Source organism: Aquarana catesbeiana, linkage group LG08 (genome assembly GCF_042186555.1).
Source record: "Aquarana catesbeiana isolate 2022-GZ linkage group LG08, ASM4218655v1, whole genome shotgun sequence".
Taxonomy (NCBI): Eukaryota; Metazoa; Chordata; class Amphibia; order Anura; family Ranidae; genus Aquarana; species Aquarana catesbeiana.
The window spans coordinates 43,402,177-43,416,710 of record NC_133331.1 but is presented as its reverse complement, the minus strand read 5'-3'; the positions used below and the strand labels follow the sequence as shown (position 1 = coordinate 43,416,710).

Sequence of the window (14,534 nt, the reverse complement as noted above, 5' to 3'; positions counted from 1 at the left end):
GCTGGTACCTGGCAACTCTGTTTACATGTGACCCCTGTGATTGGCCCTTTACTCCGATCTGTGATCAGCTGTTTGCCAAGGACACAGCGCTTACTGATCGTGCCTGATGCGTGCCTCAGGGGCATGCATTTTGTAATATCTGTTCAAATACTGCAAAATTTAAATTAATAATTGCTACCTGAGGCTCCGGCCAGAAAGTTTGTGGTGAGCTGATAAATTTCCAAGCCTTTTCTGCAAACTAAAGAACACCTTCCCCCAAAGTTATGAGGAAGAGGAGAGTCTAATGCCGCGTACACACGACCAGACTTTCCGTCAGAGTAGACTCTGACGGTCTTTCCGATGGAGTTCTGCTGAAACGGACTTGCCTACACACGATCACACCAAAGTCCGTTCGTTTAGAATGCGATGACGTACGACGGGACTAGAAAAGGGAAGTTCAAAAGCCAGTAGCCAATAGCTGCCCTTGCTTCATTTTTGGTCCATCGGACTAGCATACAAACGGTTTTCCCGAGGAATTGAGTTAATTGTCTGGAAAGAAAAAAAAAACGACTGCAAAAATCACATCTAAGGATTGGTAAACTGCAATATATTAGATTTTTTTCTTGGGTTAAGATCAGACAATAGGCAAATCCAATAAAGCTGCTGCTCCGTTTTTTTCTGGCATTAATTGCTCTTTTTAATGTGTTGCTCCTAATTAAAAAAAAACAACTTATGGGACAGTTTTGGTCCTGACAGCGACTCGTGTCCAAATTCAGGTAGTTCCAATTTGCTCCACTTTTACATTGTGGTGCAACACCTGCGCCAAATTCAAAATAAAATGCTAACAGTTCATTTCTTATAAAAGTGGAGCTAATTAAGACCAACATTCTTTTGGCATCCAGAGACAGATTTTGCAAAAGAATTAATGTAGTGACTGCGCTTAGTACAATAAATAGGTATGCTGCCCCCCTGAAGGAGCTCCCCTAGGGGTACTCCAAAGGTAAGCAGATAGATGGGATAATGGGGTGGTGGCGCTCCTTATAGATAGTTATATCGGGCGAAGTAGGTCCAAGAGAGAGAAAAAGTGATGAGCCAACGTGCTAACCCCACAGTGGGGGTGCTCCACCTAAGTACAGCTTAATATGTATAATTAAATATACTACTACATATACAATCCCCCTCCAAAAAAAAAAAAATGTATTAAATATAAATTATAAAATGATATGTGTAAATGATAAAGTCCAAAATTATTCACTCAATATGTGTTGGAATATACCATACGTGATATCCACATAAAGTGCCAAAAATACCTTTCAAAGATGCAGATTAATCAGTGAACAGTGCAATAACCAACTTAAAGTGGTGTTCCACCCAAAAAAAAAAAAAAAAAAAACTACATGAAAAATCCTAAAAATAAAAAAAAAAAATTTGGATATTTATTTATTTTTTTACTCACCTCTAAATGCCTGTTGCTAGGGGGTCCCTCGTAGTCTGCCTCTTGACACGTGACAGGTCCCAGATGATTGCGCGGCCAGTCACGGCGCGCAGATTGCGCGGCTCGCGCATGTGCAGTGGGTGCCCGGCTGTGAAGCCACAGCCGGGTGCCCACAGTTAGAACGCCGGCGCCGCTGAGCGGATGGGGAGACAAGCGGGGCTTCGATCCCCTGCATCGCTGGACCCTGGGACAGGTAAGTGTCCAATTAAAAGTCAGCAGCTGCAGTATTTGTAGCTGCTGACTTTTAATTTGTTTTTGTTTTTTTTAGTGGCCCTCCTCTTTAACCATGGTGATACCCCTAGTGGTGGGTTAGTGGTATACCTCCATAGCTAAAAACTGAGCCATGAACTGCAACCAACAGTAATAAAAATATTAGTAATGGAAATAAAAATAATGCCTATAGATCACCATATATTTAAAAAACTAATATGATAGGTTGTACTCTGCAGCCAGGTTGTAAAGTCCATAAGCATTATAAGCAAACAAAAATTATATAGTGTTCATATAGCAGTCCTTAATTTATGCATAGAATTGTCTTCAGAATGGTGAAACAGAATTTTCAAAAAAGTGACTTGAGTGCTCTCAATATTACCCCAAAGGGGCAATGCGCATATAAATATGGCCTCTGCGATCTCCTTGTCAGCGTGATCAATGGGGCTTCAAGGGTAGTCCTCAGCATTCATGAGAGTTGTTGAGCTTGGTCATGGTAATTTCCCTCATATAGAAGAGAAGGAATAGTAGACTCCCATAGTGTAGTAAATTAAATTGAATTTTATTAAAACATTAAAAATAAAAAACTCTAATAAAAACTAAAAGTCCAGCAACAAACTGGTAAATATAGTCCAGCAGCAAGATACCCGAAATTGTATTCCAATCTTAGGTGTAGCTAAAGATAATGCTACACCCAATCGAGCATGAAAACAACCGGCAGGCTGTGACGCTAGATGGAGAGAGTGCGGATGTTTGGACTCCACCTGCGTTTCACCAGCCCATGTCGTACGCGTTTCGTCATAGACGTCCTCAGCGACGGGACCAGATTTTGCAAAAGCTTCCTGCATGCATTCCAAAAGTGGTGCGGCGTGTGCCAAATAGAAGTTCTATACAGTTGCAGGAAATTGGGGCACGCTGTGCCATTTTTAGAACACATGTGAGACACTTTCGCAAAATCTGTCTGCGCCAGTCTTGAATTCCAGGGAACAAGTTTGGATATTTTTCTGATAGCCATAACTAGAAGTCAAATAGTTTTGGTACAAATCATTTACGGTGTCCTTCTTTTAATCTGAAAAATACCTGTTAATCATGTCAGAAATCTAGTGAGCTGATAATTGTTGTGCTCTCTGCTTGTGCTGATTGTTATCGGTTAGCAGTGTTCCACGCTACATCTTTGGACTAGAGAACACCTTCCCACTAGGGCAGTGGTCCGTGGGCCAAATGTGACCCTTTGCTTGCCTTTATCCGGCCCTCGGGGCACTATTCCCCTCACTGACACCAACAATGGGGAATTTTTCCTTCCACCGACACCAACAATGGGGAATTTTTCCTTCCACCGACACCAACAATGGGGAATTTTTCCTTCCACCGACACCAACAATGGGGAATTTTTCCTTCCACCGACACCAACAATGGGGAATTTTTCCTTCCACCGACACCAACAATGGGGAATTTTTCCTTCCACCGACACCAACAATGGGGAATTTTTCCTTCCACCGACACCAACAATGGGGAATTTTTCCTTCCACCGACACCAACAATGGGGAATTTTTCCTTCCACCGACACCAACAATGGGGAATTTTTCCTTCCACCGACACCCACAATGGGACACTATTCTGTCCACTGACACCAGCAATGGGGAAGAATTCCTCCCACTGATATAAACAATTAGGCACTATTCCTCCCACCAATACCAATGATGGGGCACTATTCATCCTTCTACTGACTAAAGGCACTATGTAATTTATTTTTCTCCCACTGATGCTGAGGGTTTTATTACTCCCACTGGTCACAGTCCGGCCCTCTTAAAGTCTGAAGGACAGTAAACCGGCCCTTTGTTCAGAAAGTTTGGAGACCCCTAGGGTATGGAAAAAGAGGAGAGGGGGGAGGTTCTGTAGTCCTGTCCTAGGTGAAACAACGCTGCTATATAGAACAGAGAGGAGGAGAAAATTTAGGGACTTTTAGGAAGCCTAGACCTGGTAAGGTCACGTATTTCCATCCCTATTATATAGAGAAGATGGAAGCAAGGAAAGTGGGACTTTTTATGAAGCACATGGTAGCGAGAAAGTAGTAGAGCTGAACAAGGGAATTTTATTGGTAAAAAACTACTGGTAAACATACATATAATGTAAATATCAGATAAATAGTAAACAGTACACACAATAGCACTAATACCCGTAATGATAATACAATAGTCTCAAAATATGACCACTGATGTCAATAATAGAAGGTAAATACATGGTAGTAAAATGGATAAATGGGCAACAAGAAATGTCATGAGTGAAACCATAATAAAATTCTATAGTTCATGGGATGCCAAAAACATCAAAATACACCTCCATGTTTTTGGCATCCCGCCACTACACCATTAACCAACGTACCTCAACTAGTAAGTACGCACTTCAGTGCTACTTAGGGCTCTACTCTACCCCTGTTTACATCTTCAATTGTGACTGATTATTTTTTATATCATTTCCACCTTAGACTATCACGTGCATGCTCCTGATGAGTGGCGTATCAGCCACGAAATGCGTAGAGCTACTTGATGCCGTGTTTCTATTTATTTATACTGAGATCTTCAAGCTACTATGCAAACTCTACCTCCACAGGTTTAATGAGGCCTCAGGTCCTGCAGGCATTACCTCGTAATTACATTTTATCCAACCTTGTCCTTGTTGAACTATGGAATTTTATTATGGTCTCACTCATGACACTTCTTGTTACCCATTTATCCATTTTACTATCATGTATTTACCTTCTATTATTGAATCAGTGGTCATATTTTGAGACTATTGTATTATCATTACGGGTATTAGTGCTATTGGGCGTACTGTTTACTATTTATTTGATATTTACATTATATGTATGTTTACCAGTAGTTTTTTTACCAATAAAATTCCCTTGTTCAGCTCTACTACTTTCTCGCTACCATGTGCTTCACAAAAAGTCCCCCTTTCCTTGCTCCCATTTAGATACAGCACAGCGAGTGTGCATGGTCACCTTAGTACAGAAAATTTGTCACTGGCAGGATCACGAAGTGAAAATAAAAGGAGAAAAAAAAACAACAACTAATGCAGCCACCACATCTAAAGCCTCATACACAATACTAGTGTTTTTAGTTCAATCCAGCGAGAATGGAAAAAAAAATAAATAAATAAATACACACCTTACAGCTCAGGTCGGAGCCACTGTACTAACCATGTGATGTTAGTACAGCAATCCCCCCCCCCCACTGTGCTATTGTGTTCTGACAGGGGGATGGCCCCCTGCCAGAACACTCAGGTCAGCGATCTTAGCCATTGTTTGAGAGCGCTGAACGGAAGCTGGTTGGCAGACATTTTTCGGTCATGCCCCTTCGATAGAAGCCAGCCGTTCGACCGACTTCTGTCAGACCGGCTACCGTACACATGGGCTGAATGTCAGCCAGTTTCTATTGAACCGGGCGATGCCATCCGACAATCTGCCCACGTGTACTGGGCTTAAAGAGGAACTGCAGTCTGCTTAGATAATTTGTAATAAAAACATCTTTGCCATTCCGAAGCTTTCCTCCAACCACTTTGCATATTATTTTATGTATACTGCGATTCTGTACTTGCCAAATATGCTGCAGAAATCTTCCTCCACTGAGTCTGGCTGCAACCATTTTAACTGTGGGCAGCTGAAGCTGCTACCTGTTCACTTCCTGGATTTACACAGACACACCTCCAGCTCTGCAGCTCTCACTGGCCCTCTTATGACTCAACTCCCCTCCCTTCCTGGCAAACTCTCAAGAGAGCTGTACATGATGTCATAAGCCTAGGCTTTTTACCAGACAAGAAAAAGGAAGTGGGCTGTATAAGGTATTTATTGGCAGAAAAAAAAAAATGTTTTACTATCCAAAAGTTAAAACAAGGGCAGAAGATTCAATAGATGGAAAGTTAAAAAAAGGACTGAACCAAGTGGAGAAAATCCCCCTTGTATTTTAACCCTTACTGAACTATATACACACATAATTAAAAGTACACCTGTATTTTCCCCATGAAGTGCAAAGCAATAAAATGAACTTTAAGGCCCTGTTCACAATAGGTGTTGCGGAAACGTGCTTTTTTTTTCACGTGTTTTTGCGCGTTGCACATAGGGCAGGCCATTACCTATGGATGGGCTGCCCTACGTGCCACAAACATACTAGAGAAGCCCACGTATCAAATTATGGCACTGAGTCAGGCACATTCCGTGACGCATGTTCTGTTGAAAACAAACACGCCAAAAATCACACCACTTTTGGGGGGCCATGGTGAAATAATGGTATCACAGGCATGTCACGAATTTTGCCACACTTCTAAAAACACACCCAGGAATGTACGATTCTGCCAGCGTTTTCAGAGTGACAAAGTGTCGATGCAGCCTAATGGCATCCCCACCAGCAGGATATACTCACCTGCCCTATGTTCAGCCCCCTAATTGAAAGAAAGGTATCCGGTACTTTCAGGTATGGTTGAGCATGTACTTCATTGGCTGCTCAAGCCCTAGTGCCATTCTATGGAAGCAGGGAGAAAGTCTGTAGACCTGTGTAAGTTCCAGGTAGGAATGATTTGTAGTTTACACGCGAGTTCTTCCACCAGAGGGCAAATTAACCGTCATGGGAGCAAAGGCAAGAGGAGAAAAAACTTCTGAAAGGGATAGCATTAAAATGAACCTTTTCTTTACCCCGTACAGACAAAGCTCAGGTTCACCTTAAAGAAGAATTCCAGGTATGGGTATTTTTTACATAGTGACATTGGTCCAATGTCACTATGTATACACCATAGATCAGGGATCCTCAAACTACGGCCCTCCAGCTGTTGCAGAACTACACATCCCATGAGGCATTGTAAAACTCTGACATTCGCAGACATGACTAGGCATGATGGGAATTGTAGTTCCTGAACACCTGGAGGGCCGCAGTTTGAAGACCCCTGCCATAGATAGTTGGTCCCCTGTGAAGATGAATATCACTGTCAATAGGAGCTAGACGTACTCCGCTGATCTCCACCTGCTTCCAGGTCCTGTGCCACGCAGTTGCCCTGTGGGTCTCCCACAGTACACAGAACAAGGAAATGCAATTATTTGAGTAAATATAAACAGCTAAATACCTTTTCTCATCAGCAGTATATAGCAGTCTTGAGACTTCTATCAGTGTCTGGTTAAAGCTTGTAGGAGGAGTTTTCATTCTCCTCGGACTGTCTTTTGAGGCTTCAGTACCCCTGACCCTCTGTCTGGACAGTGCTGATTGGCCCTGTGCTGATCACATGCACCCTCCCAAGAAAAAAAAAAAAAAACCTCTCTAGCAATACATGAGCATGTGCAACTTGCCCCCAAGACTCTGTTCTGTCAGGAGATGGTTTGGTGACTGTGGAAGAAGGGGAGGATCAGAGAAGACAGGATCAAACAGCGTTTTTACACAATGCGCAGGAATAACCCCTTAGGTTCCACAGTGAGTATAACAAGCATTCTTTACTGCATACACAAACTGATTTTTACTGTTGTGGGTTTAGTAACACTTTAATCTGCAGGTTCCTGCAGGAGTGCTACAATAGTTACATTGGTCCAAGCTGGACAAAGAGATAGGCCTGGAGCTGGAGGTGCAGCTTAAGTGGAAGACCTACATGACTAAGTTTGCAGTTAGGCTGGGCTACAAATAGGGTTAAAAAGTTGATGGGTTTCAAAGTTACAGGGGGTTTTACCAGATTGGATAGAGCAGAAGTGGCGCAGGGTGTGGCCACGGTGGTCTTAGTAGGGGTGGTCACTTGCCTCATGGTCAGTTGGAGCAGGAATAGGGACAGGAAAACTTCTCCCTCCCTCCATTTTTAACTAGCTTTGAACTTAATTCCCCCTCCACAATTTGTTGATATGGGTCCTATTTCATGATGGGTTTGGATTCTAGATTCGACAGTGAAGGTTCATCAACACCAAGTTGCGAGTTCTGATAGAATTTATTGCATTAATGTTATTGTTGTAGCAGCTGGCAGGGGTCTTAAGGGTCTTCGAAGGTGGGAGACGGTTGTCAAAACTTGGACAATAAATGGTTGGGCCCATCGCAGGTATGGGTGTACCTTCCATATTTAAGATAAGGCAGTAAGGCACCAATGGTTGTGTGACTGTATCAAGGATAAATGGATAATTAAATTGTCCTCGAGTCGGTGCAGTTGCAGGTGAGGGCATTGAAGTGGAATTGGGGTGGATACAGCGGGTTGGTAAATTTTGGACTGGTTGTTTAATAAGATGGCTGCTATGGTCTTTTCAACCCAAAAAAATCAGTATCCAGTGGTTTGTTTTTGGGTAATGGGGACTTAGTTTGGTGGGGGTAAGGTAACAAGTCATGGCAGCTGCAATACAAGGTAAAAATATTCATACCTGGAATTCTTCTTTAACACACAGTTTAGGAACAAACTATTGATAGGATACAATTACCTACACAAACAGTCTATTTATACAAATCCAAGTACTGGCCTTACATATACAAACCTGTAACACAGGTAAAAGAATGTTGTGTAAGAAAACCTTGAAATAACACTTAAGTTTTAAAGCACGCCAAGGGTCCATATTGTAAACTTTGCAATCTTATGTGACATCATCTTGCATGATTCACGAGCAATAACCTGTTCTGTTTACCCTTCTAAATATATACAATCATAGACTATTATAGGTGGCCAATTAGAATGATGATACACAGATAAAAGCAGCAGTTTCTGCCGGATACATAAAGCTTTAAAGTGACGCTAAGCTCTGGTTTAAAATAATCTATTCAAGTATGTATTCTGAACTCAGAAAAGTCCCTTTTATTGCTCTCAGCCTTCTCCACATCTCCAAATTGCTTTGTTTTTGGCTGCTACGGGTGGCTACGTTCATTTTCTATGATCCCGCTGTATGTAGGAATGTAGTAACCCTCTCTTGCTCACTTCCAAGATGGACCATGGACTATGGGATTTGTAATGTGCATAGAGCAATGCACATGACTGCAACTATAGTTCACAGTTTGTTCCAAAAAAAAAAAAAAAAGAGAAGTGAAAGAATTGTGGGCTCACAGGAGGACATTACAAGGACGCAGAAGAACACAGTAAGCAGGGCCATCTTTAATGTGGGAAAAAAGGGGCAGCTGCCCCGGGCCCAGTCATTGTTGTCCAATGCAGGGGTCTGTGGAGAGAGGTGAGGTAGCCCTATGTGATGATGGCGGTATTATGGGGGAGGAGGGTCCTTTGTGATAAAGGAGGGATAATTGTGGGAGGGAGTCCTGTGTAATGATGGGGGTAGCATGGAGGAGGGGGGTCCTGTGTAATAATGAGTGTAGTATGGGGGAGCGGTTCTGTGTATTGACGGAGGAGAGGGGGTCCTTTATTACTACAGTTGGAGAGTACGTACTATTACAGATCAAGCTAAGGACTTGTTTATGGACCAGCTCCAGAAGTCTATATGTTTGTGTTTTGGGATGTTAGGGTGTAGAGCGATATTGCATGGGGGGGGCAGGTACTCCAAGAAAATGTTTGCCCAGGGTCCAATCAATAATATAGACAACCTTCACAGTAAGAAACAATAAAAAAAAAAAAATAGGCACAGGGCCATTGAGTAGTGGATGTGTATGTATTAATTCTGAAGAATAAATGCATATAATTTAGTGTCACTTTAAACATCAAAACGGTGTACAGAGTAAATTAAACAAGGGTTTATTTTAATTCCCTGGTGCTCAACCTGCGACTTTTTTATCATTACCAGGGCTTTTTTTCAGCGGAAACGTGGGGGAACGCAGTTCCGGCACCTTCACCACTGACTGTATGTAATGGCAAGTGCTGCTGGGGTGTGCTGCAGGGTCTATTGATGCTCACTGCTGGGGGATCTATTCTAGCTGGAGGGGATCTGTTTTTTCATGGGGGTCTATGGTTGCTGAGGAGGTCTATTGTTGCTGGTGGGTGACCTACTGTTGCTGGGAGTGGGTCTTATATTGCTGGGGGGGTCATTTGTTGCTGGGAGAAATCTACTGTTGAGGGAGGGGTCTATTGTTGCTGGCTGCCGGAGATTCTATTGATGCTGGTTATGGGGAGATCTGCTGTTGCTGCTGGGAGTCTATTGTTGCTGGTGGGGGGGGGGGGATTTTGTGTGCGGGGTGGTCTATTGTTGCTGGCTGCAGGGGATCTATTTTTTTACTGCTTTTCTTGTTATAATTACCAAATTCCTTACGGATTACTTAGCATCACAAATTGATATTTGGTTCTGTATTGTCTAAAAGGGCAGTACTGGGAGGTGGGTAGGGGATGGAACCAAGGAATGTTGCTCGGAGGTGGGTAGGGGTGGAGAAAAGGGGTGGCTCAGAAAGGGGGACGGGGGGTTCCTGCACCTATTCTCTGAGAAAAAAAAAGCCCTGATCATTACTGTGCAGCGCCTCAGACCCTAGAAGTCAGTAGTGGGACCATTTGTAAAGAGACTTAAAAATGTGTAATTCTTGCGAGCAACTAAAATATAAATATGCGTGTCCTAAGCAAGCAGCAAAAACACATTTCCAATATAAATGTGCACAGATAATGAACTAAAACAGATAGTGCTGCGCTAAAACCATGCAAATCTCTAATTATGTCAAACTGTTACCATAAGTGCCAGTATAAATAAATAAAAAATAAATACAAAATATATTTTTATATATTTTTAAAATAAATAAAAAATATACATCCAATTGAAGCAATATATCTTTTTGTGATTGTCCAAACAATGTATCCAATATCTTGTGACTCATCAGGGGGATTCCTATCGTAGGAATAGGAATATGAATCCCCCTGTTGAATCAAGAGACCCTGTGATGTAACGCGTGGGGGAGGGGCAATTTTCGGCTGATAAGACGCTTTTGTATCAGCTAAGGAGAAGCACGAATTTGCTGCAGCTTCGTGGATTTTATTTGCTATACCCGGTTTGAAGTTGGTGCACTGGAGCACCTATTAAATGTGAGTTTTATGCACATATTTTAATAAATGGTATTATGTTTAAAATGATATAAGCACTATATGGAGTTCTCTTTCCACATATAGCGAGTCATTATGGGAAGACACTGACAGAAAGGAGGTCCATATCACTTCCTAGTCCAGAGTGACAAATGCTTATTTTGGCTGCACTTAAAGCGGGGGTCCACCTATCTATCGTTTTTTTTTTTTTTTTGTTCATTCACAAACTTTTCTTCTCAGCATTACTTACTCACATATTGTGTGTAATATGTCCGCCTGTGTCAGATTTCGTCAGAAAGAATAACTTATATTATTCACTGCAGGCGGTTTCCATCTTCATTGTGGGCATTTGAAGCCCACAAGCATTTATTTCCTGGATGTGGTGAATGCTGTGCTCCCAGCATTCACCGCTCATTCCCGCACATGCTCAGTGGCATCCTGGGAAGCCTGAGACTAGCTCCCAGGAGTCTGGGAGAGGCTAGAAACACGCCTACTCCCACGGGAGGAGAACCAGGAAGTGCAAAGAAGAATAGAAAAATAAAAAGGTAATTACGGCGATTTAAATTTTTTTAAACGGCATGTCAGCATCTAGGCAAGGAAAAGAATACATACTGATATTGTTCAAAATTTGGGTGGAAACCCGCTTTAATTGTGAGGTCACACATTAAGGTGAACACATTTCTAATGGGGAGGACTGTGGTGGATTCATATAAGACACGGTCTTTGAGGATTTCTGAAGATTCAGGAATATTGCACCTTGATTTTGGACACTTATTATATACACAGTAATAAATTGCACTGGAATATTGGATACATTGTTTGGACAATCACAAGAAGATACATTGCTTCAATTGGATGTATATTTTTATTTAATTTATACTAGCACGGTTTGACAGAATTATAGACAAACTTCATTTACAGGTAAATATGTCCCTGGTGCTGCAGACCATCGCTAAGGCCTGGAAAACACCTAACACCCCATAGATTGATTAAAGCTGATGTCCAGGTTTACTTTCACTCTAAATAGTTTGTTTGGGCCAGCTTGGCTCAAACTAACTATTTAAAGTGAAAATACGCCCCCGTTCACACCAGTGCGACATGCAATTTTCAAATCGCACCTGAAGACACACCTAATGCATTTCTATGGCTCTTTCTTAATAGCTGCGACTTGACATTGTGCTTTTTGAAAAGTAGTTTATGCATTACTTTTTCCCCATCTTCAGTGTGATTTAGTTCTGTAATGTAAATCGCACTGAAGTCGTGCCTGTGTTCATATCAGCGTAACTATGAGACATTTTTCACTTTATTTTTAACCCTTTCTTACTAACAATTTTGTTCACAAAACAAAAAGTAGCAGGCTCGACACTGAAAGTTGAATTGCCGGCAAATTGGAAAAAAAAAAAAACTGCTTGGGTTCCCCCCCAATCCATACCAGGCATTTCAGATCTGTATGATTTTTAAAGGGGAACTCCATGCCAACATTTAAAAAAAAAAAAAATGGCATGGGGTCCCCTCCAAAATCCATACCAGACCCTTATCCTAGCATGCAGCCTGGTAGGGGCAGGAGAGGGGGGGGGGGGGGGACGAGCGAGCGCCCTCCTCCCCTCCTAAACAATACCAGACCATATGGCCCTTAACATAGGGGGGTTGCTTTGGGGTAAGAGGATCCCCCCCCCCCAAAGCACCTTGTCCCCATGTTGAAGAGGACATAACCCTGGCCCAGTGGTTGTGGGGGTGTAACTTATCAGAATCTGGAAGTCCCCTTAGGGCCCCCCTATGTGAATGAATATGGGGTACATAGTATCGCTACTCATTCATCAAAAAAAGTGTAAAAAGTGAGTAAAAACCAAAACAGATTTTCACAAGTCATAAAAAAAAAAAAAAAAAAAAGTCCTCCAAAGTAGATCCAACGTCAATTACGATGAAAAAAAAAAAAAAAAAAGAAAGGAAAGAGCTCTGCACCTCAAGCCCCGCAGTTTATTTTTCTAACTTTTCAGACGGCGGCAATTGTGCTAGAAGGAAAAGGAATCATATCACACACACTGTACTTTGACTGGACATAGCCAAATCATAGTACATTGAAATTGTCAGAAATCGCATTGAAGTCGCACTTAAAGTCAGACCAAAATCGCACCACTTTGAAGTCGCACCTGAACCAGGGCTAAACCTGGACATCAGTTTTAAAATTGCATGTGCATCAATGTATGCTATATGACATGCTGTCCACCACTGATAGTGACAGGTTGTCCAAATTCCATTACATATAGGCCCCCCTGGGTAACACACTACCTGTTTGCAACTTGTGACCACTCTTTATTAAACGCTTGACCTTCCATTTTTCAGAAACATGGGCCTCTGTGCACAACCGCTATCCTCTTTTTCCCCTCCCCTTTTACCTCAAATTCCTTGTCTTCGGTTTTTTCACTTATTTTCTTATGAGTTTTGAACCTCTCTACGATCCCTACCCGGTCTCCCCCCCCTATTTACAACCTTTATCCTGCCTACCCCAATTCAGTTACCTTTACACTCCAAAGAAAAACACCTGAGCCTTAACCCATGCTCTTCCCATTAGGTTTTGTCAACCTCTAATTTATTAAACGTACACATGTGCCTCATTGAAACACTTTATTTGATCAGTGGTGTCTTCTAATCAAATATATACGATGTACATGTGTATTATATTGTATACTTGTAACCTCCAAGAAGCTTTAAAATCGGACTGCACTTGCAGTCCGATTTTGAACTATGCACTTCACATACTTTTTCTTCCCTTCCCTCTTGTTATATAATCAGACATTGAAAAAAATATTTTTTTCTTAAAGCGGAGTTCCGCTTAAAAAAATAAAAAAAATAAAAGTCAGCAGCTACAAATACTGCAACTGCTGACTTTTAATATTTGGACACTTACCTGTCCCAGGGTCCAGCGATGCGGTGGATCGAAGCCCCGCTCGTCTCCCCCTCCGCTCGGCGGCATTTTAACTGTGGGCACCCGGCTGTGGCTTCACAGCTGGGCACACACTGCAGATGCGCGAGCCGCGCCGTGACTGGCCGCGCAATCATCTGGGACCTGTCACGTGTCCCAGATGATTGCCTAGAGAGGAGGGAAAGAGGTGATCTCCCTTCCTGCACCGAGGGAAGTGACGTCAGGAGCCCAGGTGCTGAAGGAGACAGATTTTGAGGGACCACATAGCAAACAGGCATAAAAAGGCAAGTTAAAAAAAAAAAATAATTCCAAATGTTTTTTTATTTTATTTTTTTCATGCACATCAATGAAATTTTTATTTTTTTGGATGGAACTCCACTTTAAAAACCCATTTTTGCAAGACCTGGCCCTGCACTTCTGACTTTCTCTTCTAGGTAGAAAGAATATTCCCCTCTGCTCAAAGTTTCCTGGGATATTCATGTCATGGCTTCAGGGTAATCTCTAGCACAGCCTCTGGAGTGCCTTCAGGTTTTTTTCAGGCGTGCCTTGGCAGAATGCCTAAAAAGGGCCAAAAATTGTATACAAGCCAGAGAATGAATGAAGCCTGCCTTTTAATTACACAAAACCGCAGGTTTTCATTGTGCATCATTACAACATTCTAGTCGCTGGCCTCCTAACAACCAATGATGTCATCGGTAGGAGCACGTCGGGCGCCTGCACAGCATCCTTGTTAGCCCCTCTCCTGCCCCTCATTAGTGGAGTGATGGAGAGAAACTGAGGGAGGAGAGAAACATTGGAACACAAGTCAGTACCAGTGTGAAAAGGTGTATTTGCTTTGGAAGAAGAACTCCTCTCTAATGCTGGGTCTCCTACCTGTGTGGATGTTTCTGTAATATGTAACACTATTGGCTTAATTTTTAAATTTTACAATAGGTTGCCTTGAGATTGTGCAGAATTTTAAAGGGTACCTTGATTGAAAAAAAG

At 42.2% G+C, this 14,534-nt stretch overlaps 1 protein-coding gene across 5 annotated transcripts in view; it reads right to left on the bottom strand.

Moving 5' to 3' along the window:
- Window positions 1–14,534, bottom strand: part of DHX32 (DEAH-box helicase 32 (putative)) — a 202,982-nt gene that overhangs the window by 142,646 nt on the left and 45,802 nt on the right. The gene's annotated exons all lie outside the window — the stretch shown is intronic.